At 39.8% G+C, this 21,130-nt stretch overlaps 1 protein-coding gene and 1 pseudogene across 6 annotated transcripts in view; one reads left to right on the plus strand and one right to left on the minus strand.

Annotated features, from left to right (window-relative positions):
• The window catches only part of ELOVL6 (ELOVL fatty acid elongase 6), a 166,206-nt gene that overhangs the window by 48,760 nt on the left and 96,316 nt on the right, over nt 1-21,130 (plus strand). The window lies entirely within an intron of this gene.
• Nucleotides 2,821-4,128, minus strand: LOC136338305 (glyceraldehyde-3-phosphate dehydrogenase-like; annotated as a pseudogene).

Raw genomic sequence — 21,130 nt, forward strand, 5'->3', positions numbered from 1 at the left:
CCATCCCCAGCGCCCGGGCCATCTTTTGCTCCAATGGAGCCTCAGCTGCGGGAGGGGAAGAGAGAGACAGAGAGGAAGGAGAGGGGGAGGGGTGGAGAAGCAGATGGACGCTTCTCCTGTGTGCCCTGGCCGGAAATCGAACCCAGGACTTATGCACGCCAGGCCGACACTCTACCACTGAGCCAACTGGCCAGGGCCTAGGCTAATTCAACATGTATTAATATTCTCCATGGCAAATATACAATTCCTAGAGGTAGTGAACACTCAATAAATGTTTATTGAATTACTGTTAGTCTTAAAGAAAAAGATAGAGAAAGAAGAGGAAGACAGAAGAAAACCAGAAACAACTGGAAAAATTAGATTTTGTCAGAGCCACTTTGAAAATGCAAGAGACTGGAAGTTGTTACTGAACACCCATGGCTGGTAAAATGTAAATATTCAGAAAGTTAAAATGTTTTCGGGAGTGGGAGGCAGGCAGGAAAGAGGATTAGGTAACAAGTGGCCTGGAATTAGTATGTAATTCTCCCTGAAGGACTGCTGCAGAGGGGACAGCAGAAGGCCAGGGTTTCAAGACATGTCCACACCCGACTGTTCTCCCTCTCAAATCTTACTGGGTAGTGAACACAGCCAGAAGAGCTCCACGTGTGATGAGAGACATGCTTTAAGAAATATGTTTAGATTAATTAGCCACCGCTCCTCCTCCCATCCCCAAATACTGTGTAATATTATTTGGCATCTGAGCTGCTCAAAGTAGAACCCGATATTTTTACTTCACATTGTATATCGCAAATTAATTTCCCATTGTGCTTCAGTTTGCCCTAACTTGTGGAGGGAGCGGGTGAAGTTGTTGGTTATTTGGCAGTAGCGGTATATAAAATGTCTGAGCCTTCGCGTACTCACCTGTATCTTCTCCTGGGCTTTGGCCTTGCTACAAGGAGACCAAAGAGGCCCTGACCTGCCTTTTACTTTCGGGCCATCCTCTTCTCCAAATCTGCAAGAAAGGAAAAAAATTGGTCCAAATGATGGTTAGCCAGTTTGCATACGTTGTTACAAATCGCTTACGGTAAGTGAAGAAAGGGCACCTTTACCAGTTATTTCATGGCTATCTTTAGCCACAAATATCCAGCCATGGGCTACCGTATGAAAGATTTTCTTTTGAGGAATAAGTTTTTGCCTTTGGTGTGGATGCTGTTTTGAGTTTAATAATATATTTTGTTCCAAAGAAGGCATTCATTAGTCAAGCGTTTATTTAATTAGCCAAGGAAGTCCAAAACCAGTACTTAAAGAACCTAACGCAGTCCTCCTGTTCCTTCCTTCCCGAAAAAGAACCTTGTCTTCCTCAGACATGGAGTCCTTCTGTCTGTGTCCACGTACCTTAATAAGCTTTCAGAGAGAGCACAGTCGGGCGTAGACGTGCCTCGAAAGCCTGGCCTTTTGCTGTCCCCTCTGTGGCAGTCCTTCAGGGAGAACTACCTACTAATACTAGGTCACTTGTTACCTAATCCTCTTTCCGCCTGCCTCCCACTCCAGAAAATATTTTAACTTTCTAAGTATTTAGATTTTACCATACACGGCAGGTTCAATAACTAACAGCTACCAGTTTCTTGCATTTTCAAAGTGGCTCTGATGGAATCTGACTTTTCCAGTAGCTTCCAGTTTTCTTTTTTCTTTCTGTCCTTTTCCTACCCAACCACCTCTTTTGTTTTTTGTTGTTGTTTGTTTGTTTTTTGTCTCTTGAATAGGTTTAAAGAAAGGAAAACGGGCATATAAGCATATTTGGAGATATGGCAACTAAGACACTGTTTCTAAGAGAAAGATTGTTCAATGTCTCTTTTTAATACGTGTGTGTTTTATTATTCTCACACTGCGTTGTAGCAATTATTATTTAGGATAATACATCTTAGCATGACTTGGCACTTCCTATGTTGTAATCACCTGGGAAAATTTTACAATCTCTGGACGTGGGAATCAATAAAAACTTTCCCAGAAGATGAAGCAATGAGAACATGTAGTTTAGGAAGATACGTACTAGAAATCAGGTCAGGGAGGGAGGGACACTATTTATCTACCTATGTGAATTCTGATTATTTTAAATATACCTGGAATATGTAGCCATTCTATCATGGCATATCGAGCTATCTCTGGGTCTAGATACGAGTCTATACGAACCAATTTAACTTGGATCTTTCTGTCTGGAAAGAATAAAATGTGTTAGAATAAAAAGAAATACTCCCAAAAAAACTCACTAACAAAGTTAAATCTTGATCTTTGTTGTACAGATTTTTAAACTGATTTTGTAAAATGTTATCCAATTTATAACAGAATACATTTAAATATTTTGGGGAAATTTATAATTATTTTGTTTCTATTATAAACAATATTTTTTTTGCTGCTGATAGGAATGTTTCTTACACTTGGTTTCCAGGACTAACCAATTTTGGTGTCTGTATTTTTAGATAATATTTTTATGTTATGTCAATATTATGAATACACTAATATTCTGTGACTTAATTTAAGAAGATTTCTGAAACAACGGTCATTAATAAAGACATTAAGATTATGATTTAATTTTAAACAAGCAACTGTAATAATTTGTCATCTGAAAACTCTTTTTCTTTTGGCTGGGCACAGTGGACTTTATTGATGGTACCTGAGAAGGTAGGGCTCCCTGTGCCCCTTCCCTTTTTCATGGGGTCTGAGATGCAAGCTGGAGGTCAGCAGGAGATTCTCAGTGTGTTAGGGGAATTGATTTGGGGCAAGGATTCCCCGGAAGCTGAGGGCCTCTCTTCCTCTCACTGGGGCTAGTGGTCCAGGGAGCTCTTAGTCCTTGGAGGCCATGTAGACCATAAGGTCCACCACCCTGTTGCTATAGACAAATTCATTGTCATGCCAGGAAATGAGCTTAACAAAGTGGTTATTGAGGGCAAGGCCATCCCCAGCATTGAAGGTGTAGGAGTAGGTGTTACTTTTTTTTTTTTTTACAGAGACAGAGAGAGTCAGAGAGAGGAATAGACAGGGACAGACAGACAGGAATGGAGAGAGATGAGAAGCATCAATCATTAGTTTTTTGTTGTGACACCTTAGTTGTTCATTGATTGCTTTCTCATACGTGCCTTGACCATGGGCTTTCAGCAGACCGAGTAACCCCTTGCTTGAGCCAGTGACCTTGGGTCCAAGCTGGTGAGCTTTGCTCAAATCAGATGAGCCCACACTCAAGCTGGCGACCTTGGGGTCTCAAATGTGGGTGCTCCGCATCCCAGTCCTATGCTCTATCCACTGTACCACCGCCTGATCAGGCAGTAGGTGTTACTTTTAAAATCGCAGGGAACAAACTGGTCCTCAGTGTAGCCCAGGATGCCCTTGAAGGAGCCCTCTGGTGCCTGTTTCCCTACCTTCTTGGCAGCTCTCCCCAGGTCAGATCCACAACTGACACATCGGGAGTGGGGACATGGAAGGCCATGCCAGTAGCTTCCCTTTCAGCTTAAGGATGACCTTGCTCACAGCCTTGACAGCACTAGTAAAATCAGAGATGATGTCTGGGCAGCCCTTCAGCCGTCATGCCACAGCTTCCCAGAGGGACCATCCACAGTCTTATGGGTCGCCATGATGGTGTGGACTGTGGTCATAAGTCCCTCAACAATGCCAAAGTTGTCATGGATGACCTTGATCAGGGGAGCCAAGCAGTTGGTGGTACAGGAAGCATCACTGACAATCTTGAGGGAGTTGTCATACTTGTCATGGTTTTCACCCATCACAAACATGAGGGCATCCGCAGAAGGAGTGAAGATTATGTCCATTTTGGCTCCACCCTTCAAGTGAGCCCTAGCCTTCACCAAGGCAGTGAAGACACCAGTGAACTCCACAACATATCAGCATCACCCCATTTGATGTTGGCGGGATCTCGCTCCTGGAAGGTGAAAAGGGACTTTGCATTGATGACAAACTTCCTGTTCTCAGCCTTGACAGTGCCTTTGAACCTGCCAGCGTAGAATCATACTGGAACATGTAGACCATGTAGTTACGGTCAATGAATGGGTCATTGATGAGGACAGTGTCCACTTTGCCAGAGTTAAAAGCAGCCCTGGTGACGAGGTGCCCAGTATAGCCAAATCCATTCACTCCCGCCTTCACCAACATGTCTCAGGATTGCAGCTGGCACTGCTCAGGGAGACTTGGCTATCTGCTGAACAGTAAAACCAGAAAATTTGAAAACTTTTAAGGAGGAAAAGATTTTTGTCTATGTGACAATAGTAATCTGTACTTCAAAATTATATTTTCATGGAGTTTTCAAAACATGTTGCCAATTATGCCCAGAATTTGCTTAAAATTCATTCAGGTCAATAAGATATACACTGCTCACAAAAATTAAGGCATATTTTATAGCCTCATATTCATTTTGAAATATCCCCTGATTTTTGTGAGCTGTATATTAAGTGCCTATCAAGTGCTCAAGTATGTTACTCATTTACTTCTGAGAATAATGCTGCAAGGACAGTGTTATCTTCATTGTGCAGATGAGGAAGCTGAGGTTCAGTTAAAATCAGCAGCTGTCAACAGGAGGCGGTTTGCACTAAGAACTCTCTTTTGGAAAAGCCCTTGTCTTCTCTGCTTCTACCACAGTGTTAGCCTTGCAGCAGCCAGGGTAGCCTTTCTGCTCTTAGTTAATCACAAATAAGAGGTCGAGCTCATAGTTAGCGTGACCTGGCATGCTGTTTTCTATCTTGGTCGTTACACTATTGCTTGACTTTTGTGCAGCACAAGCCATCTTCTCCAGCCACCTGTGACAATATGAGGCAGAAGGTGGCAGCTGATAAGAAATTCAGACAGAGTTCAGATCTGATGACTGAGAGAGCTTAAAAAATAACTGGAGGAAAGCAAATCAGATTACAAACTTGACAGTAACAAATTAATATCGATGACATAAGGCATGGTGCATTTGATAGTTATTAACTTTTCTGAATAAAAGAAGAATTGATATTTATAATAGACAAAGTCTATGCCTTGGTATAAAATTGTGGTTGGAGAAAAAAAATTGTTTGTTTCATCTCAAATGAGGTAAAGAATGGTGTTAGGTCAGTGGAGACAGCTAAGCCCTGTAAAGCTGCTTACTTTGCATTAAGAAACTGCAAAGTAAGAAGCAGCCCATTATTCCATCTCTAGAGTTATTTCAGGAATGGCATAGGAAAGTTCAGTGGATCCCATTTGAAACAAAGATCTGTTAGTTTTGTTTAAGTCTATAAGACCATCCTTAAAATTCTAAGAGCATAGTAATTTTTACTTCCTTATTTACATAAGGAGCCTAATGGTTAAAAGCTTTCGTTTTTTAAAACACCAAAAGGAAAATTCTGTTTAAAAATGAGATTTGCATGGAGGATAAAATGTGCCAACAGTTTGCAAAAGAGCATTGAAGGAGCATTTATGAAACTTTATTTTCTTTACGTGACACTTTCTCCTGGCCACCCTTATACATTTAATATCAAAGAACCAATTTCTTAAGAATTGTCACACACAGGATTTTTCTCATCCTGTCCCACTATCACTTAAAATTTATCCCACTGTCTAATAACTATCCGCCCTCTCTCTCTTGGGGTTTAAAGCAGTCAAGAGAGATAATAGGTGGTAAACGCCGTCATTTTGTTTCAATGATAAATATTTTATGTAGGAGATTACGTAGTATATAAGGTCTCAAAATTGACACTCACCACCTCCTTTCTACAGAATGGTATACCTTCCACAAATATACTATATTACAGTTTATTATTATTATCATTAAACTTGAAAGGTTTTTATCCAGGACACCAGGAAATGTTCCTAATACATATTGCTTATAAGTATTTATTTCTGCCTCTTCTGGCTACCTACTTACAAGCTAACACTGGCGGATCAGAACGTTAAAAACTAACCAAGGGTGTTTCAGAAGAGTAATTTGTCAATTACTGTCATTCCCTGCTCTCTAATAGACTGGCATTTCTACTCACGGAGAGGTCATATAGGTTTGATATACCCATTTTGAGAGACAAAAACTGTCTTTGCCAATTTGGAAAAGAACATTTTGAAAAGATCAAATGTTCATTTTGAAATAAGGTTTCTAGGACAGTGCAGTAAGATACTTTCTTTCTCTTCTTCATCTAAAATTTTCTGAAACATTTTTAACCATCTTATATACACGCTATAGTGACCTACTTGTCTCAATTCTCTCTACTTGTTAAGTGTGATCTCAGTGTGAACCAACAGCACTTTGGGGAGTTTGCTGGACATGCAGCATCTCAGGCCCCACCCAGACCTGATAAATTGAAATCTGCATCTTTACGAGATCTGTGGGTGTTTCATGTGTTCAGGCATACTCAAAATTTGAGAAGCTGGTATGCTTGGCAGAAAGGCCAAACATGGCACTATCTGTATTTTTACTGAATAAATTCCCTTTCTCTCTGCATGAGAGAATTTTTGCTCTTTTCCAAAGTGAAATCCTAATCCTGGGTGGGAGAGAGGTGAGGTTTGGGTAGGTGAAGTTTTTATAACCACAGCAGTGTAACTATAGCAGCTGCACAAAAAATGCCGGGGAAATAACTGATGAGAATCCCTGATGGTGGCTGAGTTTTCTCCTCAGCAAAGAGAAGGGTTCCTAGTGAGAACTGGATTGGCATAGGTGTGACCTTTCTGTAATCATCAAAGAAAACGGGTTCTTACTATAGTGTGATCCTTTATTAGACAAACCGGTTTTTTTTGTTTGTTTGTTTGTTTTTTTACTGCTAGGCTTTCCATATAGTTTAATTTTTTTTAATTTATTGATTTTAAAGAGAGAGGAAGAGAGAAAGAAATATACCATACAATTTAGAATTTAAAGATAGTTTGTAGTTCATAGAGTTCATAGTAATGACTGCTTATTGTTGACTACTACAACTTCTCAGATGAGAATAGTCATTGGCTGATTACTAAATGTGCCCTGCACAGACCGTTAAGTTACTCTTCACAATACTCAGAGGCAAGAACTCTCTATCTCCTTTTTCCTGATGAGGAAATTGAGAAACCAAAAGATTAAATAATTTATCAAAACTTATACTGCTGGATGTGGCAGAGAAAGGTATATATTAAATCCAGAATATCTCATTCCGAAGTCCTTCTTCTTTTTTTTTTTTTCCTTTGTATTTTTCTGAAGCTGGAAACGGGGAGAGACAGTCAGACAGACTCCCACATGCACCCGACCGGGATCCACCCGGCACGCCCACCAGGGGGCGATGCTCTGCCCCTCCGGGGCGTCGCTCAGTCGTGACCAGAGCCACTCTAGCGCCTGGGGCAGAGGCCAAGGAGCCATCCCCAGAGCCCAGGCCATCTTTGCTCCAATGGAGCCTCGGCTGCGGGAGAGGAAGAGAGAGACAGAAAGGAAGGAGGGGGGGTGAGGTGGAGAAGCAAATGGGCGCCTCTCCTATGTGCCCTGGCCGGGAATCGAACCCGGGTCCCCCGCACGCCATGCCGACGCTCCACCGCTGAGCCAACCGGCCAGGGCCCGAAGTCCTTCTTCTTAATTATGACTCTAGATTGCCTTCTAGACTCTCTTATGGCCCAGGAGCACTGTCTTTTCTGAGTAGGCAAGCATATCAAATCTCATTATGATGGCTTTAATTAATATTCTGTGAATATTTTCACAGAACTCTTCTGACACACTCAAGCACCTATCTATCCTATTGTATTGGTAACACCAAAATGCTCATCTTACTGGTGACTCATTAATATATATAACAATGGTATTAGAAGGCCGAAAAATCTCTCTTAGAAATCCAGTTAAAATTTTAAAGTTTAATTTCAAAGTTATATTTTTATTTTCAAAATCTCAATATATATTATTATTAAATAATAAGATCAAAGTGTAGAAATGAAAGGATCATACAGTGAATGAGCATCCAGAATCATTTAAATAATGACAAGAGTAATGTATTAAGTATTCTGCTTTAAATTTTTCAAACATTTTTTCTTTTATATTAGTGGATTTTTGAAAAAATTTACTTTTCTTAATGAGAAATAATCTCTTTTAAAGAGTGATTATTTAAAAGAGATAGCGACTTTGAGATTTTCTTTTGCCAGAAAAATTTGTAGTGAGATACAATGACCTGAATATTACCAGCGTATTTGGACATTTATAGGAAACCAGCAAAAACAAAACTACAGCAATATATAAGCAAAGAATCCAAAATATGTAAGAGTTTAACTTTTGCTGCCTATATGTTCAAATTTGGCAGTGCAGACAATGAGAATGTTTCATCACCTGAGTTGCATGAATTTCAAGGTTATTTTGGAGGTGTATAGAGTATAATGCAGAAAAGAAGAAGCAGTTTCCTTTATGATTACTACTTTTCAACAACACAGCTGCTCCCTCGGGCTTCCTGATGTGCTTGTTTTAAAGAAAAAATGAAAACAAAGAATTTGATTAGGAATGTATTGAGCTTCTAAAATCTGTAAGATTTAGTCTTTGAAGAGTAGTAAATTTATTTATCAATTTGGGAGTGCTCTCTTTCTCCCCCCCAAAATAAATTTAAAAAAAAATTTTTTTTAAAGAAGACTGTTGAACAGGAATATAGCAGGAAGTGGTCTGGATAGAATTCAAACCCCTGTTTTAATCCAAAATCTTTTTTGTCTCTAATAATGGCCATTTTCTATCTCATCATTGTCCTGATTTATGATTACCTTAAGGTCGATAGATTGATTCAGCTCTTTCTAGAACCGAATCAGAAGCCTGTACTATGGTAAACTAATCCGTTTGGAAGTGACGCTGATGACATTCTTCCCATGGTGTCCTGAGTCGGGTGCTGCTGGCCAAGACCCCTTCGGCCTGGGTGTCATCTGTATTTGGGTTTCTCAGCTGTGGAATACGTGAGTGGGAAACAGTCCTTTCTTGGGCCCAGCAGGTTGGGTGGGGTTTGTTTTCTCTCCCTATTCCTGCCAGTCCTGTTGGCTAGGTACTGGGTTCTGTGTCCTTCCTCACAGATTGAAACCACCTTGCAGAGTTTCTATCTGTTCCTCCCACTTCTGCCCGCCTGGCCTGCTGCCTCAGTCAGGCTACTCCTCTCCACCGTGAACCACCTGAATTCCCCCTCCAGCCAGCCCAAACCTTCATGCATGGCAGCGTGCTGGACACCAGCCTTCTCAGGTGAGGATTTTAGCACACTTTGGGGCACTTACCATGAAAACGGGAGTGCCGGTCAGACCTAAAGGACAGAGGTGACTGTCTAATCACAAGGCAAGGTTTCAACAGTGATGGATTCTGGCATCTAAAATCAGATCTTCTGAAGTGCTGAAATTTCCATCTTTAACAATGTGTTTCTTGGCAGACATTCTATTTGTAGTGATTACAGTTGTTCCATTTGGAATTAGTTCAGTTCTTAAAAACAAGGAGAGTCTGTTGAAAGAATAGCCTACAAATTTTATTTTTGTTGGGATGGTCACTCCTATGCAACACTCAAGCAAGGAGACACTGCTGCATCCATCCTGGCTTATTGTATTATAGTTTAACATGCTTTCTGCAGATTAGGTATCAGTACGATGTCTGGGAGCGGAGTGCCACAGTTGATTCCTGAGAAAACACCTCCTGAGTCAACTGTACTCTCATGGGCTCATCACCTCACTATTAGGGGGAAACTGTTATTTATATAAATTGTTTATGTTCATCAAGAAAATTGGAGATGGACATAAACAAATATGATTTCAATGCCAATATAGTATTATACTGTATAAATATATATACTATAAGTATTATGCCAAGTTTATTGATTTACAGTGGAAGATAACCTTTGTAGTATCTAAAATATTCATAACTACTCTCTGGCTTTCCATTTCCTGTAAAAAGTACCAACAGGATTAAGAACTGGGGTGGAATCAAAACATAGGGAACTATCTAATTTTGTGGGTTATTTTATTCATAGTAGAAACTGACATACTGTGACAGGGGTCCCCAAACTACGGCCCGTGGGCTGCATGCGGCCCCCTGAGGCCATTTATCAGGCCCCCGCTGCACTTCTGGAAGGGGCACCACCATCTCATTAGCCAAAAGCAGGCCCATAGTTCCCATTGAAAGACTGGTCAGTTTGTTGATTTAAATTTACTTGTTCTTTATTTTAAATATTGTATTTGTTTCCATTTTGTTTTTTTACTTTAAAATAAGATATTTGCAGTGTACATAGGGATTTGTTCATAGTTTTTTTTTATAGTCTGGCCCTCCAACGGTCTGAGGAACAGTGAACTGGCCCCTGTGTAAAAAGTTTGGGGACCCCTGGAGTATGCACTACTATTATCTAGTGAGTCATAGAGAATGCCCCTATATGGCAGATTTGGTATTTTATTTTGAAATTACTACATCAGTTCTTTGACTTAAATTTTTCTCAAGACCATTTTTCTTATGTTATGAAAGTGACTTATTTTATGTTCCTGTCGTTATTACTGTTTTCTTGATGGGAAGCTGAACTTTCTAATATAATGTTGATCAAACTTTAATGTGCATCCATATCACCCGGGGAATCCTGATAAATGCAGACTCTATCAGCAAGTCAGTATGTAGTAATACATATTCTTCTTTTTTTTTTTTTTTTTTTTTTTCTTTTTCATTTTTCTGAAGCTGGAAACAGGGAGAGACAGTCAGACAGACTCCCGCATGTGCCCGACCGGGATCCACCCGGCACGCCCACCAGGGGCGACGCTCTGCCCACCAGGGGGCGATGCTCTGCCCATCCTGGGCGTCGCCATGTTGCGACCAGAGCCACTCTAGCGCCTGGGGCAGAGGCCACAGAGCCATCCCCAGCGCCCGGGCCATCTTTGCTCCAATGGAGCCTTGGCTGCGGGAGGGGAAGAGAGAGACAGAGAGGAAAGCGCGGCAGAGGGGTGGAGAAGCAAATGGGCGCTTCTCCTGTGTGCCCTGGCCGGGAATCGAACCCGGGTCCTCCGCACGCTAGGCCGACGCTCTACCGCTGAGCCAACCGGCCAGGGCCCGTAATACATATTCTTAATCTTAGATGCTGCTGAGAATGCTGGTTGTCACCACCTTTTGAGTAGCAAAGCTTTAGTCCTCCTAAGAGATGCCTGGCATTCATTGAGATGGTGTTTTTCTATTACAACTTAGCTTTTTTCTTCTGAACTTGGTTTGGATTTGATCTATAAACACAAATCATGAAATCAAAGCATGAATTTTTTTTTTACCTTACCCACACATTCAGTAGTGCTATTAAAATTAATTGATATAATGAAGTAATTGGAAAATTTGTGTTACGTTTATAGTATGTGTTATAATGTAATATAATGTACTATATCTATAGAAAAATGGTTAGTGTAAAGAAGATAAATGAAAAACGGCACTGAAGTTAGTTTGTATGAAAAATCTCACTTCTTTGTATTTGAGTTGGCATTGTAAGATGAGATTTGCTAGTTCTAGCAATGTCAGATGAGGTTGTTTGTTTTTGTTTTTTAGTGATATATCCTTGTCAAATCCTGGTATCAGGAATTAAATGTCCCTCATATAATATTATGGTTCAGCCTGCAATAACTACTGCCTTGATAGGCACATGGTAGAGATTGGTTATTAGCTTTTTATTGGTAGTTTTAAAGGTTTCACAAAGGGTTAAGCCATTCTGTGTACACCAAGGGGCAGAGGAAAGGAATATGTTATGAAGGATAATAAGCAAGTCATAACAATATTTTTTAGATAATTTTGCATTGGTATAATTAATAACTTCTTCAAAAGGTAAAACCACAATTTGAGGATGAGTTGTAGTGAAGAGTTGGTATATTGTAGGATTGACAATAACAGGAAAAAATGGCAATACAGCTTCCAACCAAGGGATAACTAGAAGTCAATAACTATGTCACTTACTTATTCATGATAAGAGAGGAAATGCCATATCTAACTGAAAGAGGGATGATTAATTTGATTATCAACAGAACAAGAGTTCATTTTTACTGTTGGAGATTTGAACTTCCTGGTCATTATATATATTAATTCATTGAACTCTTTGTCCAAAATTTTCTTGGACTAAATGAGGATACTGATTTTATCAAGTGGCAGTACTTCCACAGTTTAGACAGACATAAGTGGGAATGTAAGTAATGTTCATAAATACTGGCTAGAATGGGAACATAATTAACCCTGTTAAATCCTGTTAAACAGGTCAGGCAAATTCCTGTAACCCTGGGCATTACTAAAAGTTTGTAAAGGGCGGGATGTCCAGATGAAATTCCTTGGACCGCAAAACTCCCAGAAACAAGGCATCTGGCTGAGGTGCAGCTGGAAGATGGCTAGCAGTTAGTTAGACAGGAGACCACTTTATATCTCCGTGCATGTTCGAGTTCTCGTTCTTGAGAGGAATGGAATGTCGAGTGTGTGCTGCAGTAGAACTTACTATGTAATCTATACAACGAAGGACCTTATAAAAACTAAGATAAATGAAAAACACAAAATAAATGTGTACTTTTTTACCTTGAGAAAAAATTAGAAATGCAGTTAATATTCTTAAAACCCATACATGGAAATCAAAATGCTTTGGATCTTGAAGTCTAGTACCATGTTCTGGAACACAGGCCTGAGAGATAATAAGGGGGAGCAACACATAGCAACAAGGACTCCCAGCCCCAGCACCCCAGTTTTTATACCACAAAGGTCACGTAGCTGAAGGCCTGTTCCCTCATCTGCAGAACTGGTCTGATAATATCTGGGTGCTTGTGTTCTTACTATGTGATAGATTAAGTGAAAGCACCTTGAATGGGGGTAAGTTGGAAATACACATGCAAGAAATGTGCAGCTCTCACGCTCACAATTTAAACTACAGTAACTTATTGTTTCTCTGTGGATGAAATTCTTTTTTGAATTTTTATTTATTGATTTTTGGAGAGAGAGAGAGCAAGAGAGAGAGAGACAGAGAGAAACATCAATTTGTTGTTCCACTTATTCATACCATTAGTGGTTGATGCTTGCATGTGCCCTGACCAGGGATGGAACCCGCAACCTCAGCGTGTTGGGATGAACTGGAACCAACTTTGCCACCTGGCCAGGACCTCTATAGATGAAATTCTTGAGACTAAGTTAAGTCCCAAGTCAGGGAGGGTAGCAGGCTCTGCAACATTGTCAGGACCCACTGAGATGTGCTTCCCCACTTGCCAGGGCAGGAACAGGAACTGGGAATGGGACAACTTCTTTTGTGAGAAAAGTTTTTTTAAAAAAGAAAAAAAGTCTTTTAGTATCAAAATGATACTATTGATTGAGGCAATTCAATTAGGAAACATAACCTATAGTATCAAAAATTCTATTAAAGTAGGCAGTCATTTCAGAATCAGTAGTTTTCTGATATTTGAATAAAAAAGGATGTATCACTCTGATGAGGAAGAAAGTAGACAGGAGCAAACAAAGTGCTTCTCTAATCTTATCAGGTTTCCTTTTTGGTTGTCAGACTGCCAGGGCTACTCGGCTGTGGGATTTAAAGGGCACTGGCACTTGATAAGAGCTGGAAAGAAACCATAGTACCTCCAATCATAAGTGGACGGGCAAGGACGGTGACAATCACTGCTTACAGGGCACGTTCCCACAGCCTCTGTGGCTGCTGCCATTGGTGTTTGAGCCACTGAAAGAAATGGGGGGAATTTGGGGTCCTGTTGCTGGTTCAGAAGTGGAGAAAGGGCAAATGATTGGAAAGGCAGAACCAGCTGACGGAGAAGTTGGGGAGTAACGCTCCTGAAGCAGGGCTACAGCTCTCTGCGAGAATCATTCTGCTTTACGCATTGTGTTCTCCCGCACGAGCAGAGTTTGTAGTTTAAAATTTCCCCCTAAAATCCAGAGCACTGCTAGGATTTTCATACTAGCACAAGACTAATAATAGTAAAATTCAAATAGTTCTCTAAGGATCCTAGTGATTCTCAAGAGAAGGACCACTCCCCTTGAAGTGGGTACATGTTCGTCATCTGTGGGGCTTCTTCAGATCTTTCCCTGACCCCCACAGGCCCCCACATCTTCTGATGGACCCTTTTCCAGGTATATGGGCCAGCAAAACGCTCTTCCTGTTGTATTTTTCAGGTGCATTCTGGGCATCCTTCAGGTGGTATTTTTTTTTTTTTATTCATTTTAGAAAGGAGGGAGAGAGAGAGAGAAACAGAGAGAGAGAAGGGGGAGGAGCAGGAAGCATCAACTCCCATATGTGCCTTGACCAGGCAAGCCCAGGGTTTCGAACCGGCGACCTCAGCATTTCCAGGTCAACACTTTATCCACTGTGCCACTACAGGTCAGGCTTCAGGTGGTATTTTAACAAATACCGATGTCCCAGACCTCACCCCAGGCAAATCAGGTCTTCTGGGAGGTAGTTCTCAAATATTATATCTTTTAAAACTCTAGATTAGGGGTAGTCAACCTTTTTATACCTAGCGTCCACTATTGTATCTCTGTTAGTAGTAAAATTTTCTAACCGCTCACCAGTTCCACAGTAATGGTGATTTATAAAGTAGGGAAGTAACTTGACTTTATAAAATTTATAAAGCAGAGTTACAGTAAATTCAAGCATATAATAATAATTACTTACCAAGTACTTTGTGTCGGATTTTTGCTAAGTTTGGCAGAATAAATCTTTATAAAACAACTTACTATAGTTAAATCTATCTTTTTATTTATACTTTGGTTGCTCCACTACCACCCCCCCTGAAAGCTGGAATTCCTACTAGTGGACAGTAGGGACCAGGTTGACCAGCACTGCTCTAGATGATTCTAGCATGCTCCCAGGGCTCAGAACCATGCACCTTTAGAGATTAAACATGAGACTGTCAATTATTCATGCCTCAGGGTGAATCAATTCCTGTGAACTGACTTTTTCCAAAACCAAGAGTTACAAAAAGGAATGACTATGAAATTTTAATACGGGTGATAGGCTATAAATATAATTATAGCCTAGTAGTCTATAAGTTGGGATAACAAAACTAAGTTCAGGTCAACATTTTGTTCAGACCAGGTTGTAAGCAAACTACTTGAAGTAAGAGAGCCAAAGTCTTAAGTATTCTTCATAGGCTGAGGAGAGCAGGATGTTAGTTACATACTCTCAGTATGTTTTTGTTAAATGTCTCTTTACATGTTATCTATTAAGATCATAATAAAAGGTTATCTAAGAGGCATGAGAAAAACTGGTCAATTTGGAAGAGTCTATTATAGTATTCTCATGGTGCTCAAGCAATGACCTTTATGGATAATAAAAGGATATGCACAGTATTGTTCATGTTTTGTTAAACTTGACGTACTTCTTTTTTTATTTTATTTTTATTTATTTTTTTGTATTTTTCTGAAGCTGGAAACGGGGAGAGACAGTCAGACAGCCTTCTGCATGCGCCCGACCAGGATCCACCCGGCACGCCCACCAGGGGGCGACACTCTGCCCACCAGGGGGCGATGCTCTGCCCCTCCGGGGCGTCGCTCTGTTGCGACCAGAGCCACTCTAGCGCCTGGGGCAGAGGCCAAGGAGCCATCCCCAGCGCCCGGGCCATCTTTGCTCCAATGGAGCCTCGGCTGCGGGAGGGGAAGAGAGAGACAGAGAAACTTGACGTACTTCTTAAAAACCTTAATATATTCATTAAAAAAATATTACCCATGGTTACAATTAACCAAGGCACTTTGGCAATAAGGCCACACTCAGTATGACCCAGACATTGCTAAAACTTTGAGTATCTGTTGATAACGGAAGAATTTGTAAGGATGTCATCTTTTGGTTGCCATTAAGAAGTCCTCAGAATTGAACTCAGAAGAACATTCAAAAAATTAAAAGGAATTACTGCCTCTGAATCAACATTTGTTTTTTTACCAGAATAAGTGATTGAGTTTGGTCAGGATTCAATAGCAGAGTGCACAAAAACTGAGAAGTGAGAAACAGGATGAAGGTGCATTGCAACTGCAGAAATGAAGACAGAGGACAGGCCTCCTCTATTTTTATCTTCTTGTGGAAGGAAAAGAAAAGAAAAGACCCCAACTTTTCTGCCTTTCTGTGAAGCACGAAGTTAATTTAGGGCTTGTGGAAAGACTCTAGGCCCGCCTGCCCCCCACAGCAGCATGGGGGGAAAGTACACAAGTCTGCCCCTTCCACTGGCGGCCCAAACAACCAGCACATGCTGGAGTGTAGGGAATACAAACTGGGTGACACAGCTGTCCCTTAAGGCAGTGGTCCCCAACCTTTTTTGGGCCACGGACCGGTTTAATGTCAGAAAATATTTTCACGGACCGGCTTTTAGGGTGGGACGGATAAATGTAGCACATGACCAAGACAAGTGTCAAGAGTGAGTCTTAGATGGATGTAACAGAGGGAATCTGGTCATTTTTAAAAAATAAAACATCGTTCAGACTTAAATATAAATAAAACGGAAATAATGTAAGTTATTTATTCTTTCTCTGTGAACCGGTACCAAATGGCCCACAGACCAGTACCGGTCTGCGGCCCGGGGGTTAGGGACCACTGCCTTAAGGTGCTGAATAACTAAAGGCCAGGTTAGATAAAGTGTTCTGCCAGGGAAGGAAAGGGATGGGACAAAGCCACATAAAATACTTAAATATTACAAAACAGTTTATAACCAGTTGGTAAGTTTTGAGATTCTTTGCTATAAAAATTCAACAATAGCAGAGATTGTTGCAATTATGTTAAGCAGAGATAATTGAAAGTCGGATTTAGCCAAAGTTGACTTGGGTGGGAAGGGAGGCAGAGTGGGTTTAAGAACCTGAAAAAAACAAAGCTCACTTCGAGTTAAAAACATTGTTGTTAGAAACAGTAGGGTCAATTACATAGCTGTTTTCTTTGCATCCAAATCACTTCTCAAAATAAAGAATAGACAAATAAGAGAAAAAGTACAGGTCCTGCAGAGGAAAGAGAAAAAAAATTGTTTTATGAGCATGGGTATTCTTTAAAAATATATCTGGAAGCCAAGAAAAAAAAAAATCATCCTCAACAGGCGAAAATACTGTGGAAGGGAAATAGATTAGAATAAGGAAAGAGTGTTACTGAGCTCTCCCTACTATCTGCATGTGTTTGCCTACCTCTGAATAATAAGATACTGACAGCCCAGAGCCCCAAGCGATAAAAATGTATGTCTACTTCTCACTCAAATAAAAATGTATTAGGCTCGCCTGACCTGTGGTGGCGCAGTGGATAAAGCATCGACCTGGAAATGCTGAAGTCGCCGGTTCGAAACCCTGGGCTTGCCTGGTCAAGGCACATATGGGAGTTGATGCTTCCTGCTCCTCCCCCCATCTCTCTCTCTCTCTCTCTTTCTCTCTCTCTCTCTCTCTCTCTCTCTCTCCTTTCTAAAATGAATAAATAAAAAAAAAAAAAAAAGAGAGACTTTAAAAATGTATTAGGCTCAATTCCAGAAAATATTCTTAGATTAGATTTTTTTTTAGCTCCCAAAATTTAACCAGCTGAAATTTTTCTTAAAACTATGTTTTCATAAAAACAAAAAGGTTATTTTTCATTTTGTTATTTTCTTAATTTTAAAAAATTAAGTCCCCATAATCTCATCTTTTTTCTTTAGATCTTATAAGAAACAGAAGTTTCACTACTCTCCAATCTTGAGACATAATACTTTTTTCTAGAATACTAGAAATATATATCTATATCTTTCTCTCCATGGATGGATTCTTATCAGTATCTATAATTATAATGATTTAACTTAATGCAAACCTCCACTTAAAAAAAATGGAACACTGTTTTTGTTTAGGCAGTCTATTGATAGTATTATATTTTTAGTTTTATATGCTTAATCTGTAAGTTTCTGGGTTACAACATAATTATTCAAGTCATGGCTGATTGGAGGCACATCAGTGGGAACAGCTACCTTGGGGCACACACTTAAGCACTGTTTAGGGACTCCGTTTTTATCTCATACCATCCCCCCACCTTGCTCATGTCTTACTGGCTCAGTGACCATTTTTTAGCTCCTTACACAAACCAAATTCTAGTTTTCAGGCTTTCTAGTATGCAATTTCTCCTCCCTAGAATGTTCTTCCACTCAAGGCCAGCTTTGACATTTTTGCCATCTCAGTTTACACACCAGCTCTTCATGGAGACATTCTCATCCTCTATTTAAAAGAACTCGCCACTCACATTGTCTCTTCCAGTACTCTGTTTAGTTTTTCTTCAACAGACAACCAGATGGGTTACTGGTTGGTGTCTGTCTCTCCCCTACTCAAGAGAACAAGCTCTGTGAGGCTCACAGTGGTGCCCATCTTTTTCAGTACTGTGTAGCATAGTGGCTGGCAGATAATAGCTGTCTAATAAGTTTGCAGAAGTAATAAGGTACATATCATTGGCACCAATCCACAATTATTATATTAGCGGTTTGCTTTACAAACATGAGGCCATGAAGAAAGCGAAGGCTGCTGTTTGACTGGTTTTTATTAGTCATGTTTAAACAAATTAAAATTTACTAGTAAATCCCTAGTGAAGTCCTAACATCAGTAGTAAATTATAGAGCATATTGTTTTGCTAAAATAGGTTACTGCTCTTGAGAAACCTAAGCAGTGGGGGGTATGAGAATTGCTCTTTGAATTTCTATAATGACTTGAGCAAAAGTGAAGTGGGTGGAAAACAGAATTGGACTGTCTTTGATCCTAGATCTGCTATTTATTAGTCATTTATTAGTTAAGTTCTTAAGAGCCTCTGAGACCCTCAGTTTTCTAATCTGTTAAAAGGCAATCATTTCATTTCAAGAATAATGTAGGTGATACATGAGACAGTTAAATCCTGCCATAGTTATATAAATTAATGTGCACAATCCTCTTATTTTGAAATTAATGAGAGGGGGGCTCATGTTGCTAGCTGCCCGGGAATTCTGAGCATCTGTGATTCCATTGCCAATTGTGTTATTTCTACAAATTTGCTATTGTCTCAGAGTGGGTTGTCAAAGAATTTATGTAATTGTTAGTGACAGTGTTTTGTGACTTGTAAAGGGGCGTATGCATTTATGGTCTTCTTACTATTATTATAATAAGATATAACAATAGATTCTATTAATAAGAAAAAATCTATTAATAGTGAGTATTAGCTTTTACCTTTTTAATTTAGATAGACTTAATAGAAGCATAAGCTTAACTGACATGGATAGAATATGTACAGTAGAGTTAAATAGGTTATAAAACCTTAATGCTTCATAGTGAAAATGTCCCCTTCTATAGGTAGAGGAAAGGGAGTTTCTACTTCTGATTGACTTTGACCTCTGCTTTCCAACTTTGCCCTAAAGAAAATTAGTCACAATGCTGAACTTCTTAGGAAGAAGAAACCATAAAATAGAAAATCACTAAAGGCAATCAGCCAGTAATCCAGGTTTGTATTCAACCAAGGTAGACTTAATCCAGACTGAGTCAAAGAATCACTGAATTCTAGTGTAGAGAAAACTAAAATTTACTCTTTATTAACCCAAAGGTCTAGTCTAAAGTTCTTTTGGTTTCCAGTCTTTTATGGAAACCAAGTATGTTAATTTCATTATATTTTTGAACCTATAGATCAGTGATAGTCAACCTGGTCCCTACCGCCCACTAGTGGGCATTTCAGCTCTCATGGTGGGCGGTAGCAGAGCAACCAAAGTATAAATAAAAAGATAGATTTAACTATAGTAAGTTGTTTTATAAAGATTTATTCTGCTAAACTTAGCGAAAATCCAACATAAAGTACTTGGTAAGTAATTATTATTATATGCTTTAACTTGCTGTAACTCTGCTTTATAAATTTTATAAAGTCAAGTTACTTCCATGCTTTATAAATCACCATTACTGTGGAACCGGTGAGCAGTTAGAAAATTTTACTACTAACAGAGATACAAAAGTGGGCGATGGTATAAAAAGGTTGACTACCCCTGCTATAGATAGTGCCAAACCATAAAACTTTCACAGGTGCCATTTTTCCTGCCAAACTTTGAAGTGTGTATATGTCACCTTGGCAATCCAAGGAAGGGAGTAATTCTGCATTGATATAGACACAGCTCTTTCCCTGACAACCCTAGAAGTCATCTGGATGTTTTTGGTATAGGTTTTTATTTTGGGCCTCTATTTTTTCTCCATTTTTGCCTTTTTTACTTTTTCTCTGACTCTGTATGAGGATATAGGTGGACTAGGGGTGTTTGTCATTTAGCTGCAAATTTTGTTAATTCAGCCTCAAATAGCAACTTTACAAATAAATTAACATTTGAGGACCTGTAACACAAAAATGATATGAAGCCACAACTGACCTGAGCCAGCTATTCAGAGAGTAAAATAATGTTCAGTGAACATATTGGGTGCAGCTGATGTAATCAGAGGTCAATTGCATATTTTACAGAATTAGTTATTCTGGGTAAATAGAACATATTCATAAACTAATGTGAAGACTGCATCTCTAGTCTTTAATTCAGTTTATAAAGAAGTGCTGATTACTCTTAATTTAGATATTGGTATCTGTCTGTTTGTAGCAGGACATTCTTTATTATCACAATTATTTCTTATGTCTTCAATAAAGTATTCAATATAGAGTGAACTTTTTTTTTTTTAGTGAGAGAGAGACAGAGACAGGCAGGGTGAGAGATGAGAAGCATCAATTCTTCATTGTGACACCTTAGTTGTTTATTGATTGCTTTCTTATATGTGCCTTGACCAAGGGACTCCAGCAGAGTCAGTGACCCCTTGCTCAAGCCAGTAACCTTGGGCTTCAAGCCAGCGACCTTTGGGCTCAAGCCAGCAACCATGGGTTCATGCCTATGATTCAACGCCCAAGCCAGGTACATTGTGTCCCAGGCTGACACTCTGTCCACTGCACCATCACAGGTTGGGCTCAGATTCACTTCTAATTGAAGTTCTTGTGAAGATATAGGTTAATTCTTTGAAAACCTCATACTCAATTATGATCAACCTTATCTATTTCTGAATCTCTTTGATATATCTTTACAGTTCTAATGTCTGACCCTTTCTTTATCTTTGAGGACATTCTCTGAGCACTAAATTGTCTTTGATGTTTGGTATGGATCGGACCCTTGCAGAGGACAAGATGATTACTTAACTGCCCTTCCAGGCAGCCTTGGCAGGGCTGATTTCAAGAAGAGAGAGAGGGGAAGAAGGATGCAGGAAGGGAAGAGATTGCAGTCCCTCCGTTGGTTGACTTCTGTCCCACTAAAATCT

This window comes from Saccopteryx bilineata, chromosome 5 (assembly GCF_036850765.1).
Source record: "Saccopteryx bilineata isolate mSacBil1 chromosome 5, mSacBil1_pri_phased_curated, whole genome shotgun sequence".
In the NCBI taxonomy this organism is placed as follows: domain Eukaryota; kingdom Metazoa; phylum Chordata; class Mammalia; order Chiroptera; family Emballonuridae; genus Saccopteryx; species Saccopteryx bilineata.